At 44.5% G+C, this 16,575-nt stretch overlaps 1 protein-coding gene and 1 long non-coding RNA gene across 2 annotated transcripts in view; one reads left to right on the top strand and one right to left on the bottom strand.

The window, feature by feature from the left end:
- Scfd2 (sec1 family domain containing 2) overlaps positions 1-16,575 on the top strand; it is a 323,711-nt gene that overhangs the window by 252,702 nt on the left and 54,434 nt on the right. The window lies entirely within an intron of this gene.
- Positions 12,620-14,801, bottom strand: LOC131921264 (uncharacterized). Its single transcript, XR_009381917.1, has 2 exons — positions 14,753-14,801; positions 12,620-12,891 (listed from the first exon to the last, which is right to left on the bottom strand). It is a non-coding gene; the product is annotated as an uncharacterized LOC131921264 (long non-coding RNA).

The raw sequence follows: 16,575 nt of genomic DNA, 5'->3' as shown, positions 1-16,575 counted from the left end.
GTGAGAAGTCATACGCTGAGAAAGATAGCAGTTCTAGACTCCTCCCATGTGTGAACTTCCAAAACCTACTTAATTTCCTATAGCACTTTCAATATGGCACCCAGAAGAAGGGAAAAATACATACTAGGATATAGATATGGGGAGATTAATGCAAAAATCTGAATTCTTCAGCTTAGCCTCTACCAAATGATGGTTGTGGCACACAGGTGTTCAATACATGTTTTAGAATGAAGGGTTGCATCATGGAATAAATACTCATGTGTGTGTGTCTGTCTGTGTGTCCATGTCCATGTGTGTTTGTCTCTGTGCCCATGTGTTTGCATGCATGTGTGTGTTTTGTTTTGGTTATTGTGTAAGCCTTTTGTTTCTTTATATCCGTCACACATTCTGCTTTGAATCAATAATTAACATCATTTTTGTAACTCTTCATAGCTTCTGAAAGGCTTTTCCATTGTGGGATGGCCTAAACTATGGTACAGTTTTCTGAATTGCATGGTAACTAAGCTACCATGGTGCTGTTATTTTATTTAAGATGCCTATCTTAGGCCATCTTGTTATGTGCTGGGCCATTCTTAGAAATACTCTAGCAAAAGATGAACAATCTACTTACTACATTGGCTGGAAGTTTGTGATTAGGCTCAAGGGTCCCTTCTGACTCGGAGTCCATTTATTTGTAACCTCCATTCTCTTGGCAATTGATATGGATTATAGTAACTCAGAGTGTTGTCTTCATGTAGTGAGCCAATTTTGTTGAGTCTGAGCTATTCGTTAAGTAGAGTGAAAGCTCAAACCAGTTAGCTTACAGCTAATAAAGTGTGCCTGCCTAGTCATATGGATGGAGACAGAGTTCTTTCAGGGGCCACTAAAGAAGACACTGGTTTCCTGAAAATGGAGACCATTCATTCTATAACCAAATGTCTTCTTTTCCTAATTTGGAAAATTTGGACATGTTGGTTAACGCAATTAGCAGTTCCTACTAACTAAAGATTTAACAGTGGCCCAGATCCATTCTGTCTTCACCTTCTGCTCTGTTCCTGTACCCTCAACCAGTGCCTAACTTAACTAGTAGGTGGAAGAGGACCTGACCTAGTTTTTGAATCCTCACATGATGCATAGATAAAAATAATTTCTCTGTAGTAATTAATTTAAAGTCTTGGAACATAACAGCTTGGAGGCCTACCGTCTCTAAAATTGGTACACAGATCATTAGAAAGTAGCTTGTTCTAGGAAAGAGATGTTGGTATTTATTAGTCTACTGTTGAGCTTTCCAATGGAAATAATTCAGTACAGTCTGTGTGTTACTCTTCCTCTCAAATAATCACAACAGAATAATGCAGTGCAGGGGGGACAGCGGTATGACTAATCCTTCATGCCAGGGTCCAGTTTTTCCTAAACATCTCTGGTTTTCCTGTGTTGGATCAGCCATTTACAAAGCAATGTAGTGCGAAACTCCAAGTCCCATAGTTACTGCTCCTTCCCTTGCCCAACTGATGGTGAAATTAGGAAGCTGCCTCCTGCCCCCGCCTCTGGTTTGTTAGTGGTGTGGCTTGTGGCGGGAACACTGAGGCTGAGAGAGAGAGCCATATAGAGTCGTGGCTAGAAGAGAGAGGGAAAGGTAACTGAATGTGTGTGATGGAAAGCTTTTTTTTCTTATGTTGCTAAAGATTAAATGTAGAACCTTGAGCATACAAAACAAGAGCTTAACACCAAACTGTATTCCTCTCAGATCCTCGGAGAGTCTTTAGAACATGGTTGAGTTTGTAACTATGCTTTATGACACTTATATTTGAGGTAGTTCCAGTTTGGATAAGGAACATGAAGGAGGATTTTTTTTTAAATGTCAACAGGAATGTAGGTTCTCTTAGAAAGTTAGATTGCCTTGAACCTGGCTGTGAGAAATAGAAAAGAGAACTCAATTGGAAATTCCTAATGCAAAAGAATTAAGTACATGTAAACATTTTCAGAGCTGTTCCTCCAGTCTCAAACTGCCTCAGAAAAAAACAGTGGTAGAAACAATAACAACAGAGTAAACTAATTTTTTCAATAAAAAAAAATAGAAGAACCCAGATAGTCCCAATAATAATCTCGTTTGTGTCATTGTTACTGTTTTTACTTAATTAATGACCAGACTATTTCTGATAACAATTTGCAAACTTAGGAAGTTAACATTTGTTCCTTTTAGGAGGGTAATTAAAATGCCTCACTGGTAATAGAGTACTTCTGGAGACATCAGCTTTGTAAAACTGTGTTTGTTTAGGAACTTCTTGAGTTAAACAAAGCCAGTGTTTGTGTGTTGGGCTGGGGGAGGAGAAAGAGGCCGTCCATGAACTGTACACAAACAAGTCTCTTTTGTGTGGTTTTCAGGCAGTGGCCATTCTTTCTATTCTGTCCCTTTGGGCTCTCAGCCAAGCACAGAGCTTTAGCTGTGTCATCCATGGAGATATGTAATGTGGAAAAGAAAGATTCAGAATGTCCATGATAGTAAAATACTGGATAAGCTGTCCTGGGCAAAGGGATTAAACTTCACAGAGCCAAATCCCACCAGGAGAGCCTAGGGTGAGGCTGGTTTCCTACACTGATGGGGGTGGGTGTAGCTGAGACACTGTGGTAATCTGTCTCCTGGGCTTGCCCTTTTCCCTGAACTGTTCTCATCATAGCGTTAGAACAACTACTGCCTGGCATGTTGTTTCAGCTTCCTGAGAGTGTGGTTAAAGAAAATGACCTCCACCACACGTCCCAGGCAGCCATGCCATCTTCAGGAGAAGGTGCTCTAACTATAGATTAAGTTCATGGGGGAAAACTACTTCACCTCTACAAAGGGCATCTTTTATGTTAGAACTGCCAGAGGCCACCACTGATGGCATCAGGAGTTGTGAAGTGTCAGGATGAATAGTGTTCGGCTGAAAGGGGGCATCAGGCAAGGTCATTTCTGCCATAGGTGGGTCTTTGTGTTAGGTACCTTCTTAGCTTGCTTAGTAGTACGAGTTTTCCTGTGCTGAGATCTTCATTTGCAACCTGACCTGCTCCTGAACCCGAGAGCTCTAGAACTGGACAGCACCTCAAGGCCTGTCCAACCTTTTACCCACTCCTCCGGAAGTCTCAGGGAAAATCCATCCTCTCCCAAAGCTGTTCTACACCTCATTTCCACCAGTGGAGGCATCATCCTCATTGTTCTGAGCTGCAGAGACTCAATGTCATCGGCCTCCATCCTGCATTCCTTACATCCGTTCATCAACATGGTGATAATTTTTTGTATACATCATTCCCAGTTCCCTTCCTCATTCTCACCAGGACCCCTACATCATTAACCCCAGCCTGTCATTAACTACTCTAAATATGGCTATTTTTCAGTCTCACCCCTTCTATATTCATGTTGTCCACAATCCTCAGCTCCTGCCCTCTACGCAGAAGCTTCAGGTGGAGAGAAACCCATGTGTTATCTTGCTCAGTCTCTCACCACACTAGAGCATCTCTTCTCCCATCTGTACTTTTTAACTTAAAAGCTGCCGATGGTTTCTCCTGCTTATTGGCTACAAACAAGTACTTCTCAGCTTTACATTCGTCTCTGTCCCTGCCGGAAGCTAGCCCCATCTCACCTCTCATCTTTCAACACCAGCAAATATGTCTGGTTTCCCACTATTGTATGAATACCCTCACAGGTATTCCAAATTACAAATAGCTTCTAATCAGACCAAATTAGCTCAATAAAATAAACTAAAATGACTTGTTCATATTAAATAAAGAACTAGGGTCAGATCTCATTCCCTTTGTCTCTGTCCTGAGAAGTCTGACTGTCTTGGTTGTACTCTCCGATGCTGCCTTCACGCTCAGCTTCTCCCATCCATGTGGTAGCAGAAACAGCCACCATAGTACCAGTTCTAGCCTCTGAGCATGCGACTCCAGCAGTCTGACTAGATTGGTCTAGATCAGTGGCCTATTTACAAACTCTCACAGTGACCCAGTGGACAGTAGATCAAAAGAAATGAGAATGGAGATACAGTTGTTTCCTCTCCCCAAATGCCCTGCCAGTCCTCAGCCTCTCCTCCAAGGCCTGGGTTGCATCACTTCCCCTAAGATGTCTTTTCTTTATTTAGACCACTTGCTATGACTGTGCATTTTTACTGTCCTACAGGACTCCTGGTCTCTATACCCAGATGCTAAAATCTACACCTTTCCAACTTACGTCTTTGTTTTCCTCTGAACATCTGAGATAGTGATTTACATAATCAACACTTAATGAGTTTGTGTTGGTGAAAATGATGTGTGTGTGTGTGTGTGTGTGTGTGTGTGTGTGTGTGTAAGTAAGTAAGTAAGTAAGTAAGTAAGTAAGTAAGTAAGTAAGTAAGTAAGGGAATGTGCTTTGGAGGGGATTCACGTCTTCATGGAAACATGTCCGCAAGCAGTCCCTAGCCTGGAGGCTGAGTGGTGATGGCAGCATCAGGCCATCTTGGTAACTAGATGAAGGCCTCAGGTGAGGAGATCGTGTATTATTCTTTATCCTGGGGAGTAAGAGGGTGAAATTCCCTGGTACCCCGAATGCAGGTCATTTTGTCACTCTGACTTCAGTTTCAGCATGAAGGGACAAAAGCCAGTCAAAATGGAAGAGTAGAGACAAGGTGGCATTTTTAAGGGAAAGTAACAACTCAAGTCAAGACTGTGGCCAAAGGTGACAAGGCCTGCTTGTTCTGAGTGAAAGGAAGCCTGTCTGCTCTCCTCTTGTTCAGTAGCTAAATTCTCGCTGTCTTCTCCTGAGAGTGTGTCCGCTAGGAACCCCTCTGTCCCCTGTGTGCTGTGCTGGTCTCTGATCTAATGACCTCTCCTTAGTAACTAGTTCCATATGCTTGTTCTCCTCCATTGGTAAAACTGCCTTAAGAAAACCCTTTTAACCAAGGTCATGTCATCCTGCTTTGGCACGCTTTCCAAATGGCAGGGATTTGTTTGGAATCTGTTTTTGAGAACAAAGCATTTGCCTGTCATATAAGGAGCAAGATTGTGATGTTGGGTAAGGTTGATCTAAAAAGGTTTTTGGGGTTTTTAGGGTTAACTTTGGATCCAATGAAAGAGAAAACCTTGCATTCCTGAAGAATCTCTTACTGAAGAAAGCCATGGGCCATTCTGAGAGCTACATGAGACTTAGGAATCGTGTATGTTGGTATCTCAGATTTAAACATACTTAAGAATCGGCTTGGGTCCTTGTTAACAGCTAAGTTTCTGGGTCTTGTCCCTAGGGATTTGGATTTTGTAGATTTGGAATGGTGCCCAGAGAGTTACACAAGGTGATTCTGTGAGAGACTCCACTTAGCATCTCTGAGGACACTCACCCCACTACCTAATGCAAAGAAACTGCCTTTGGTAACTGTGAAGGGACCTGTTGAAATCCATGGAGCCCTTAGACTGAAGTGGGTGTCCTGACCCTGCCACAGCCTTGTTCCTGTACCTCTCCTAGAAGAGGTTTGGAAACACAGTGGAAGAGTCTGCCCATCCAACGCCAGCTGCCCGCCTCCAGAGTGAGACCTCACATGGGCACTTTACCTCACTAAGCCTTAGGTTCTTACTAAAGTTGAACGATAATGTAACCTGCTCTTGAGGCATATAGTGAGGATTCCATATGCTAATACATGTGAATCGCTTCAGCCTACTGAAAATGAGTTTAGGCTCAGAAGTATGATATCAGCTTATGATTATCATGTGTGGTAATTGGCTCCCGGGTTAAACTGTTCCTTCCCATAGAATTTTTTAGAAGGTACAAATATCTTTGGGAGCATGAGTCTTCCAAAGCTGTGTAAAGACGGTTGTTTCCTTAGTCCTGACCTGAAATCCCTTCTGACATTCTGGCAGCCTGTGACTGATGGTGAGACTTAAATACCCCCTGCTGGGAACTTTTCTTCTGTCCCTGGTGCCTGTGCTGGGGGTGAGTAAATCCGTCTGTCTGTGGACACAAGGATATCAGATTATAGTAAACAAACTAAAGTCAGCTTTGGGGCGTGGAGGAGGGAACCATAAGGGAAGGTCAACAGTCAGATTCCTGAATCATGTAAAAAAACACCACTATGTGGAGAACTGGAATTCTTCCACTGTAGTGCTGGAAGGAACCTCAGAAGTCCTCCGGCCCAGCACCCTCCCTCCCACCATTAAGAAGTGAGAGAAGGACCCACTGGAGACCAGGCTGGGATAAGAGCCCAGTTAATTCCCTTCCTGGCCAGGAATAAACAAACATGCAGAGCCTGCCTTATAATATTAACAAAGGGCCTCACAGCCCAGGTGGATTTTAATATGTAAGCCCAAGTTCATGACCTTGTAATAAAAAGGAGGATCAAGTGTGCACACATAGGTGTACTTCATAAATGGACTTAAAATGTCATTGTTTTTCCTCCCACCTTGGGGAGTAAAAATAGCCCTGCCTAGTCTGAAGGAACAATTTGAATGCAATAAGAGAAAATGAGCCTTGTTTCTTTGTGTCTAACTTGATTCCTCATGTACAATGAGCCTGTGTTCAAAGCGAGATCTGGAGATGGCCACTGGCTCATAATCACCTCTACTGCTGAGCTAGCTGCACAAAGACTCAACGTCAAATTTAATGGAACTCCCTTTAAAATAGTACCTATTGGCTTGTTAATTAAAAGCAGCCATTGCTGAGTGCTGCTGGTTTAGGTTTATACTAACAATGAATGTAAATGGAGGTTTTTGTCCCGACTGCCCCGTCTCAAGTAAACACACAGAAGCTTATATTAATTACAAAATGCCCAGCCAGTAGCTCAGGCTTATTACTAACTAGCTCTTACATTTAAATTAACCCATTTCTATTAATCTATGTATTGCCACATGGCTCGTGACTTTACCTGTCCTCTCCTAAGCATCTTGCTTCTTGGGCCAGCTCACTGGCATCCTTCTCGACTCTGCCTTTCTTTATCTGAGTTCTCAGTTGGATTGTCCCACCTAACTTTATCCTGCCTTGCTATAGGCCAATCAGCTTTATTATTAACCAATGAGAGTAATACATATTCACAGTGTACAGAAGGATTATTCCACAGCAAATGAAAATGTGAGTATGGCCATTCCACTCTCCTCTGGTCCCTCAGCCACATACCACATACCTTTACCAGGTGAGGACAGTGGCCCAGCTCAATCGAATGGAGACTGGGTAGGCGAGCATGGACACAGGATGGCCGTTTTGCTGACAGATCTGTCCAGGGGTAGCCTCCCCATTCTTTTTCTCTGGGTTTGGAGTCCAGCGTGTGCATGCCATTCTAAGGCTATGGATGGAAGAGAAGCAAAGCTTTGCAAATGCACATGGTGCCGGATGGCTGCTGGAGCCCTGTGGCATTCAGGGGCTTTTGGAGGGGTCACCCAGGATTTGGAAGAGCCCATAAAGTGCCATGTCAGGAGGAACCTCTGCTAGTCTCAGCAGCTGATGGCTGCCAGCAACTGCCCATGGTTTTTGTGTTGTTTGTTTGTTTTTAAACTCAGACCACATAGTGCTCCTCTCCTGCTGTTTCGTGAAGCAACCTCTCAGAGTGGCAGATGGTGACGGTTCTCCAGATGCTGCCACTTTCATGTTTATCTGATGTTTATATGGTATGCCAGAGTTAGTGATGTAAATGGAATTGCTCACACAGTGCTCACCTCCTCTGCTGGGCCTGTCCTGGGCCTGCTGTCACAGTAGTCTGCCCAGTTCAGGTCAGGCAGCTTGCATTCTCCAACTCTTACATGGACAAGCCCCCTCCTCTGGAATGCCACTTCTGATTTTAAAGCTCAGGGAAGCTTCTGGAATTGTAGCATGTCTTGATCCTCTTGCCTTCTTCCCTGTGGGACCTTAGTCTGCTCTGTCATAGGAATTCCCAAAAACATAGAAGACCTGGCTTATGAAAAACATTTCATCTTGACCTGGTTTTCCACAACTCCAGCCCCTTTGTCTCAATCACTTTGGTGCCCTCCATGGCCACTCCCCCAGGGGCAGGGCTCCACTGTACTGCAGAGACTGAAAGGTCTTTGGTGACAGACAGTCCCTCATCCAGCCCTCCTTCTGAGAATCCTCATGGAAGGCCACTCTCCTCACACCTTACTAGATTTTAGTGGGGATTGTCAATCACAGTACCTCACCTTTTTAGCCACAATAATGGTCCTTGTGGATTTCTTGTCTAGGCTTTTCCTAACAAAAGTGAAAGGGTGCGTATTACTTCTTAACCATAAGGCTGGGATGATGCGCTCATGATTGACATGTTTTATGTTGCACAGGAGACACCAGACTGTAAGAAAATTAAACTGTTCTTCCGTGTCCTGGGTTGGCTAGGTTACATGAGCTAGCACATTCTCCTCTTGGCCTTAAGGTTACCTGTGCCATATTTCTGTATCTCATAACAATTCCCTGTGACCTCAGCCCTATCTCTGTCATGAAGCCATTCCACTCCCCTCTGGTCCCTCAGCCACATACCACATCCTGGTCCCCAGGGGAAGGAGGATTTCCTTTGAGTGGTCATGAGTGATGTTCCAGTTCTATGGAGAGGCAGTTCCAGGGCACCTCTTTGAACTTGTACCAAGTGCTCTTGGGCTTGTTAGAGTCATAGAGCTCATGCTGTGGAGAACTTTACTTGAGGACCCTCATGTGACCTCTGAGAAACCCTGAAACTGGGAAGAACATAGGGACTCATCATAGCCTTCACCTACCAACAAGTCTCAGGTCCCCACAGTAAAGCCTCTACAGCATCACGGCCCACAGCTCTCTCACAGAACTGACTGTGGCCCCAGGTGAATTTAATCAGTTCTTTCTGCTCTTGAGAAATCTCTCCTTAGCCAAAGAGCAGCTTTTCTTTGAACGGCAGCCCTCTGCCTCCTCCGGCACTCAGGATGCTTTTCTCATCTGCATTGTTACCATTGACGACTGCCACTGCTCTTAGCCTGCAGTAACCCTGTGGAAACGCGTGGTTTTCTCTGTTGCTTTGTATAAATATGTTGGATTTTTCTCTGTTTCTAATTGCTGAGGTAGAATGCTGCCAGAGGCTTTTTATGGATGTCCTGCAATGCTGTGGGAAATGGGGTGATTTGGGGTGTTTTACAGGAAGGCTGAGTGCCAGAGCTCTAGAATCTGCCTGGCGTTCTGGCCTTGTAGTTCTGTCGCCAACCAATGCCAACCCCTGAAGTAAGTCCTAGAGCCCCACCCTACTTCAGAGCCAGGTGTATTGTATGTGGATAATAATAGTACTTGCTTCATGGAGCCATTGTGAAGAGTAAAAATTAGAAAAGTCCTATCAGGTCTATCATGCTAATGACCCTTTAATAAATATTAATAATAAATAATTGTTCTCCAGGGGTCTGCTTTCTTATATTAGAATCATTATTTTTTCTTCTGGGAAATGGGACCTACTCAAATTGGCATGAAGAAGACGAATGGAATGCAGGAAGGAAGCATGCCAGTGGCTTTTTCTCATGGTCCCAAGCAGAGCACAGTGCTGAGTACCCATTGCACTACACCCTACCTCCAACCTAAGGCTAGTGGAACAAGAAACAGCTGGGAACACCAGCCATCCATGTGGGAAGAGAGGGACCCGAAGGTGACATTCAAGGAGGAGAGGAACATTGCTACCAAACAGAGCAAAGACAGATTGAACAGGGCCCAGAGTGACAGAAGGCCCAGCACTGGGAGGGCAGGGTAGGCAAGGTTCTTGCAGATCAGAGGGAGCAAGGGAGGAAAGCCACAGAAGAAAGAGGGGTGTGCAGCCCTGCAGATAGGAGCTGGCCCTGGAGAGGATGGCCCAAAGAAGACCCCCACTCCTTAGCCAGATGCTTACCTCTGCAGTCCCAGCAGCCTTTGAGAGAATGTTTGTGTTTGGAGGCCGATCCTGGGCTCAGGTTGTGTCTTTCTCTGATACGGATGCAGCTGTGTAAGCCGTGGTTATCTTGTTTGGTCTCCAGACTCTCTATGGGGCTCACTAGACCGCTTGTTCCTCTTTATTGCCACATTTCCAAGCTTTGCCTTGTGGGTCTGAGTTGAAGTCTATGAATTTTCTGATTTCTAGTCATTTTTAATGTACCCAAACAGCACTTTCATATTGTTCAAATGAATGTTTCCCAGTTCAGATATTAAAGATAAATTTTATAGAGATGGAACCATACCCACTTGCTTCTGAGTCTTGGCCATCAAAGGGTAAACTGATAGCCACAGAAATCTGGCTGTCAGGAAGGAGACTGAGTGGGAAAATGCCTCCCATCTAGGTCACAATGCTCTGTGCTCAGCCCTGCTCTGATTTTGCCTCATGCTTACTGATGGCAGAGAGACTTGGGAAGTCCCTGTCTGTCATGAGGGAACAGAAGAGTAAATAAATTCACCATGGCTTACACAGCTCTCTTCATATCACAGAAACACACGGCTTAAGTCCTGAGAGGGGTGGTAGAGAGGAGGGTGGCAGAGCTCTCGAGCCACGGGACCCAGAGTTGAGGTCAGATGTCTAGGTGGAAAAGAGAGGCTGGGTGGAAAGTACCAGGTGGAGGGAAGAAGAACGCCACTTCTTGCCCTGCCATTCCTGGTCTCCCTTCCTTGCCATGCCCCTGCTGCAGATGGGGTCCATGTGGTGAGCAGAGAGTGGCACAGGCCAATTTGGGATCTCTTTAGGAACGCTCTCCGGCAGCTGTTCTCCACTCCATCACCCCAGCAGTCTGCTTAAAGGGAATGTGCAGTCTAAGACCTGGCATTGGAAAAACTGACAAACCCTGAGAGAAACTAAATTAAACATGGCCAGTTTAGTTTTATTCCAGAACAAAGTTTATCTTCTCCCCTCTCACAAATACTAAACATAGACTTTAAGGGCATTTCATTATTGTTGCAATGCCTTGCTAAAAATGCCTTTTGAAATAGCCAGCAACCACTTGTAGGCAACATCTATGTGACCAGACACCATAGAGACTTCACAGTCTCGGATTAACAAGTGCTCCTCTGCCCCAGGACAACGCTATTCCTACTGAACTGTACATCTAGTGTGCATGTGTGTGTTGTTTTTAGACCCCATTGGCTCTTTGGCCCTTATGCAAGAGGAGCTCAGAGTCTCCAGGATCTGTGCCAGGTCGTACTAGCCATTTAAGACCACAGACAGTACTGAGCACTCTGTAATATGGTCTGTCACATGGCACAAATATTTCTTCTCTGTTACTGGTTTTCATGGGCCCCATTCAAGGTGAAGCAAGCAAAGAGCATAGAGCCCCTTTATTCGATACACCTATGTATGTCTGGGGTATCTCTCTCTCTCTCTCTCTCTCTCTCTCTCTCTCTCTCTCTCTCTCTCTCTCTCTCTCTCTCTCACACACACACACACACACACACACACACACACACACACACACACACACACGTCTAGCTTGTCTGTGTGTTTGGGTAGGGAGCAGACTTGCCCTTTTTCAGAGGTGCAGATTTGCTGACAGTGTTCCTCTTTCCTGAACAGCTCCCAATACCACACCACCGTCATCCAGGGATTCTTACCTCTGTCAATCCTGTTTTCTAGGTACCCCAAACAGTTCATCCTAACAGAGGAGATGGGTTGTAAAGTCGAAAGAAGTGTGACTCAATGCATGTATGTGCTCTCCATTTGTGTTTCAAAATATTATTCTGCTTGGACTAGAGAGATGGCTCAGTGGTTAAGAGCACTGGCTGTTCCTTCAGGGGACCCAGTTTCGATTCCCAGCACCACGTAGTGGATCCTAACTGTCTGTAACTACAGTCCTAGGAGATCTGATGCCCTCTTCTGGCCTCTGCAGGCACTGTATACACGGTATACATGCAAGCAATACACATAGAAATAAAGGATTTTTTAAAACAATGCTGTTTTTTTAAAAATAAAACAAGATGTTGTCCTGCCATGCCGCTGCCACTCTCTTCTGTCCCCAGATTTAAACTACAGGCAGCATCATGGACCACGACTTCTGTCACTAATGTGTACAGTTCTGTTGGGTATCCAGATCTGTTTGCTGGTGCCACCGCCCATCTGCTCTGCCCAGAGCAGACCCATAGCAGCTTTCCATGCACAGTCAACATACACACTGCAATGCCAGGCTCTGTGCCCTGCGTGGGACTCCATGCCCAGAAGCAATGTCTCTCTAAGCTCTCTTTGTTTCTGCACAAAGGGGCAAGACTGCTTGGCCCATTCCAGTGTCTTGTTGGTATAATCGTGACCTTTTCCTCTGTCAGAGAATAAATGATTTGGACTGTCATTATTTCTGTGGAGCATTCGTGTCTGGCCATGTTCTGTGGTTCTCCGGGTAACTATGCATATTCCATGAAGTGGAGAAGGAGGCGATTTCAGGGTGAGCACCACAGACTAGAGTTGTGAATGGAGCCTCTGGCCAGGGGCTCTGTCTCTGTGCCTCTCTGCTGGGAACCTCGAGGGAATACAGCTGGTGCAGAACAGAGCTGGTGAGGGAACACCTGTCGGATGAGTCAAAATTGAAAGTGATCACCCTGACATCAAAGGGGAAGTAGTTGCTTTCAGAGACAGCTGCAGCTGGAAACATGACTCAGAAACAAATGAGTATGATGTGCCCATGAAGAGGCCCCTGGGCTTGCCCTCGGCTCTGAACCCACCATATGCGAACTGGAAAAGATCCCACCATTGCAGGATGAACATGGAAGTGTGTGTGTAGGAAACATGTGTTCTAGGGCACTTTTAGTATCCTGTAAGAATTATGCTGAGGATATCCCTTTTGTTATCCTGTAAGAATTATGTTGAGGATATCCATGTGACATTGCCTGAGCCCCACAGAGAGAAGGTGACCCATCTTCTGACTGCCATCCTGTGTTTCTTCTCCAATCACCTTCATGCTCAGAACAGTAACTCAGTCTGATGAGGCAAGAGTCCCTTTAGTCTGTCTCTTAAGATGCCTACTCCTTCTAATCAGTATTTAAAGCGCCTGTGGGGGGGAGAGGAAAATAGAAAGCAGGATGTGGAAGATAGAAAATACACATTACAGCCCTAGAAACAGATACAGAAAAAGACTCAACCCACCCGTTGATTTCCATGCAGCCTGTCCACCCCCCTGACACTACACCCTGGCAGGGGAAAAAGGCTATGCCTGTGCCTTTGGGAACTTAGCTGATGTGGCATCCTCTGAGGTTCACACTTCTCCCGGGGAGGTAGGAGTCTGACCTTACTCAGATACTTCCATGCGAGAACCATCAGTCGCAGTGAGGAGACTTTGCAGGCTCTCACTAGGAGCCGAACACTTGCACCAGCTTGATCTGGGCGGGTCTGCACTTTGCCAGCACATTCTCACTAGCTTGCAGGCCCTGGGGTCCTGTCTGTCTTTGTGGAAACAGACTCAGAATTCACAGATCTATCCAAAGTCCCACAGCTAGTACACCCAGGCCCTCAGACTCAAAACACTGTGTCTTCCTATGGTACACAGCCACATCACTGATGCCTGAGTCTGTGAGGGTGACAGACTTTAGTGGAAGTATTGGAACTCCGGTGGCAATGATGGAGGCCATGGTACATCCAGGAAACACTTGCTAGGTTCCTGGCAAATCCACCAGACTCCTCTTAGGTTTTGTCCAAGTTTTGTTCACGAGGCTGTCCCATCTTACCTACTGTGTCTCTGGCATGGGGTGGGGTGGGGGGCTTGGGTGTATCTGATTTCTAAATATGCATCCTTCTTATTTCCATGATTCTGGTCAAAGTTCCTTCCTACTTGTCTTGTTCACAGGAGTCCTTCTCTGATCTCTGTGTTCGTATTCTATGCCTAGTTTTCACCTTGGATGTTTGACATTTTCCGATTGATTTTCTCACTGATTTCTCCACTGCTAGCTAATCTTTTGCTGGCTCTTTTGTTACAAATGCCATATAGGAGGTTAAGGCTTGTCTGTTCACGTTATTTATGGTTCTCTCTATTTTTTTTAAAACTTTCAAAGAGTTGGATTTTTTTTTCACATATTGGCCTTAATTACACCTGGACCCCCCCCCATATATTTTATAATATGAGGATGGGCAAAGCTTTGTATTGGTTTTGTAAATAAAACTTATTACATACTTCACACTTTCCCATGGACTTTCAGTGCCATCTCAGCCACATATTGTTTCCATACATGCCTGGAACTGATAAGACTGTGTTTGCCTTTATGCGTCTATTTGTCTGTCTCTATCTCAGTCCCACACTGTCTTAATTACTACATAGGCACAGGAAGCCTGCTCATCTTCAAGTTTTCCTTGGCTGTTCTTAGCACTATGCTCGTCTACAGACATGTTAGGATCCTTTGTATTGCACATGCACAACGTTTTGTGATTTCTGTTGAGATTGGACTTGATTTATAGGTTGAGTTGAAGAGTGATGAACTTGAGTTCCGTGTGCTATGGACGTATGAAGACCGAGGTTCAATCTCAGTCATGGGTGTGAAAAGTCAGCAGCTTCTGTCTGGCAACTTCTCTGGAATGGAAGGTTCTCTGAATGGCCGTCCTTGACTGAACCTTGGGTTCATTACAACAGATGGTTTTCTCAATGGTGAGCTGAAGAGGGAAATGATTACTGTAGCGTGATTTGCCAAGATGTTTTTCTAGCTGAGTGATCAAATATATGTAATTAGGGAGAAGAAAACCTGCAAGAACAGTGTAAGGGCCAACACAGCTCTGCCAGCTGGAACCCTAGGGTGGCAAGAAGAAGAGCACTCTGGGAGAGTGTATGTGGATGGAGCTGTGGCAAGCAGGAGTCAAAAGACAGCAGTGTGTTTTAGCCTGCTGAGTTCCACAGGGCCAGCCAACTCCATTCTCAGGATCTTTACCCTTTTCTTCCGATGTGTACTGGTCTGTTCCAGTTTTCCTGCCATACCTAAAAGTAAAAGAAAAACAGTCCCTGAATTCCAAGTGCTAATTAATACACCCATCCTCTATTCAGACATACTTGAAAACCGGAAAATAGGGGTGTCTAAAAGGTGAGGGCCTACTTCTTTTACCTCTTACAATTTTCTAGAATTTAAAAATACATAGTTATATTGTGGAAAACTATAGAAACATAAATGATGCATTTGGTTGGAAAGATTAAAAACTTTAGTGATTGTTCATGGACTTAATCATAACCATTATCATAGTAAAATCATTCCTACCTCCATTTATAGAAGACTGATGAAAATTATCATACTTGTCTTTGTTTAAGAAGGAATGATGAATTTGAACTGGACACAGCAAAAGATGATCTTTAGAAATGAAGAGAGCCAGCCTTAACCCCAACCTTTTTAGATTAGAAATCCCCTGGTAGCTAGAACATAATGTTCCCATGTGCCTTAGTTTCTCTTCTGTTGCTATGGTAACCTGCCCTGGCAAAAACAACGTACCGGAGAAAGGGCTTTGGCTCTCAGTTCCAGGTTACAATCCATCATGGCAAAGAGCTCACAGCTGCAGGGCTTAGGGACCTGGTCACGTTGTCTATGCAGTCAAGAAGCAGAAAACAATGAATCCAGCATGCTTGCTGGTAGTGCTCAGCTTGCTTTCTAGAGTTTGTCCAGTCTTGAGTCTCCCAGGGAAGAGTCTCACCCACTATTAGAGTGAGTCTTCCCACATCAGTTAATATATTCGAGATAACCTCCAACAAGCACTCCCAGAGGTCCATTGACTGGTGGATTCCAGATCCTGTCAAGATGACAGTACCAGCAGCCACCACACCACCTTCTGAAAGAACTGAATGGGATGTGCTTTCTTGTCAGATTGTGGGGATGTTTTTGACCTTCAAGATAAGCCCATGTAGTCATGGCCTATGATCACACAAAGGAGGGAACTTAACTGATGAACCATCACACCAGCCATGGCCACCCTCCCAGAGACTCTGGCTATCTACTTAGGAGCTTGTCTATGCTTTTGAGTCAAGCATCTTGTCTTAACTTTTTTCTTTACTGGTAGCTTATTTCACTTTAGCACCATTATGAATCATTCCAAGTCGGCAAGCTTTTATTTTCTTCTCAAACTATAAGAGCAAGACAACAATTTTAAAAGGTTATGGTCTGCCTTTAAAATTAGCTAATATAAAAATAGAAGAATAAGAGCACCCCTGAGGTTTGCCATACAAATCTCACATTCAGTTTTCTTAAGAAAGAGAAGGGGAGTTGTGATTTTCAAGAGTGCTTTCAAAACTGAAAGGATGGAGAACAGGCTAAAACAAACAAAAACAACCACAACAAGAACCCTTAATTTGAGGTCAATAAAGAAATCACCCTAAGCTAGACATGTGGGACTGGACTATAATCTCATTTCTTGGGGGCACAAAGACAGTAGGATCATGGGTTTTAGGCCAGCCTTTAGCTAAATAGTGAGCCCTTGTCTCAAAAAAAAAATCAAAAAGCAAAGTAAAAACAAGGTTTAAAACACAGTTTTTGAAAAGCTAGAACTGTACAGCTATGACTGCTTTTGACCTGGGGTCTCTCTCCCTAATGCTTCGTTTGCCCTGCTGGTCAAGGTACAGCTCTCAAATCCCAGTTATCTGGGTACAGAAAGGAGCTGAACATTTCTGATCTATGATGTTAGGAAAACTGTAACATTCCAAATGTCCCTCCTCAGTCACAGACCTGTGTAACATTCACAGTGTCCTCCTCAGTCACAGACCTGTGTAACATTT

Source organism: Peromyscus eremicus, chromosome 10, assembly GCF_949786415.1.
Source record: "Peromyscus eremicus chromosome 10, PerEre_H2_v1, whole genome shotgun sequence".
Taxonomy (NCBI): Eukaryota; Metazoa; Chordata; class Mammalia; order Rodentia; family Cricetidae; genus Peromyscus; species Peromyscus eremicus.
The sequence above is the reverse complement of the archived record's forward strand: the minus strand, read 5'-3'. Positions and strand labels throughout refer to the sequence as shown.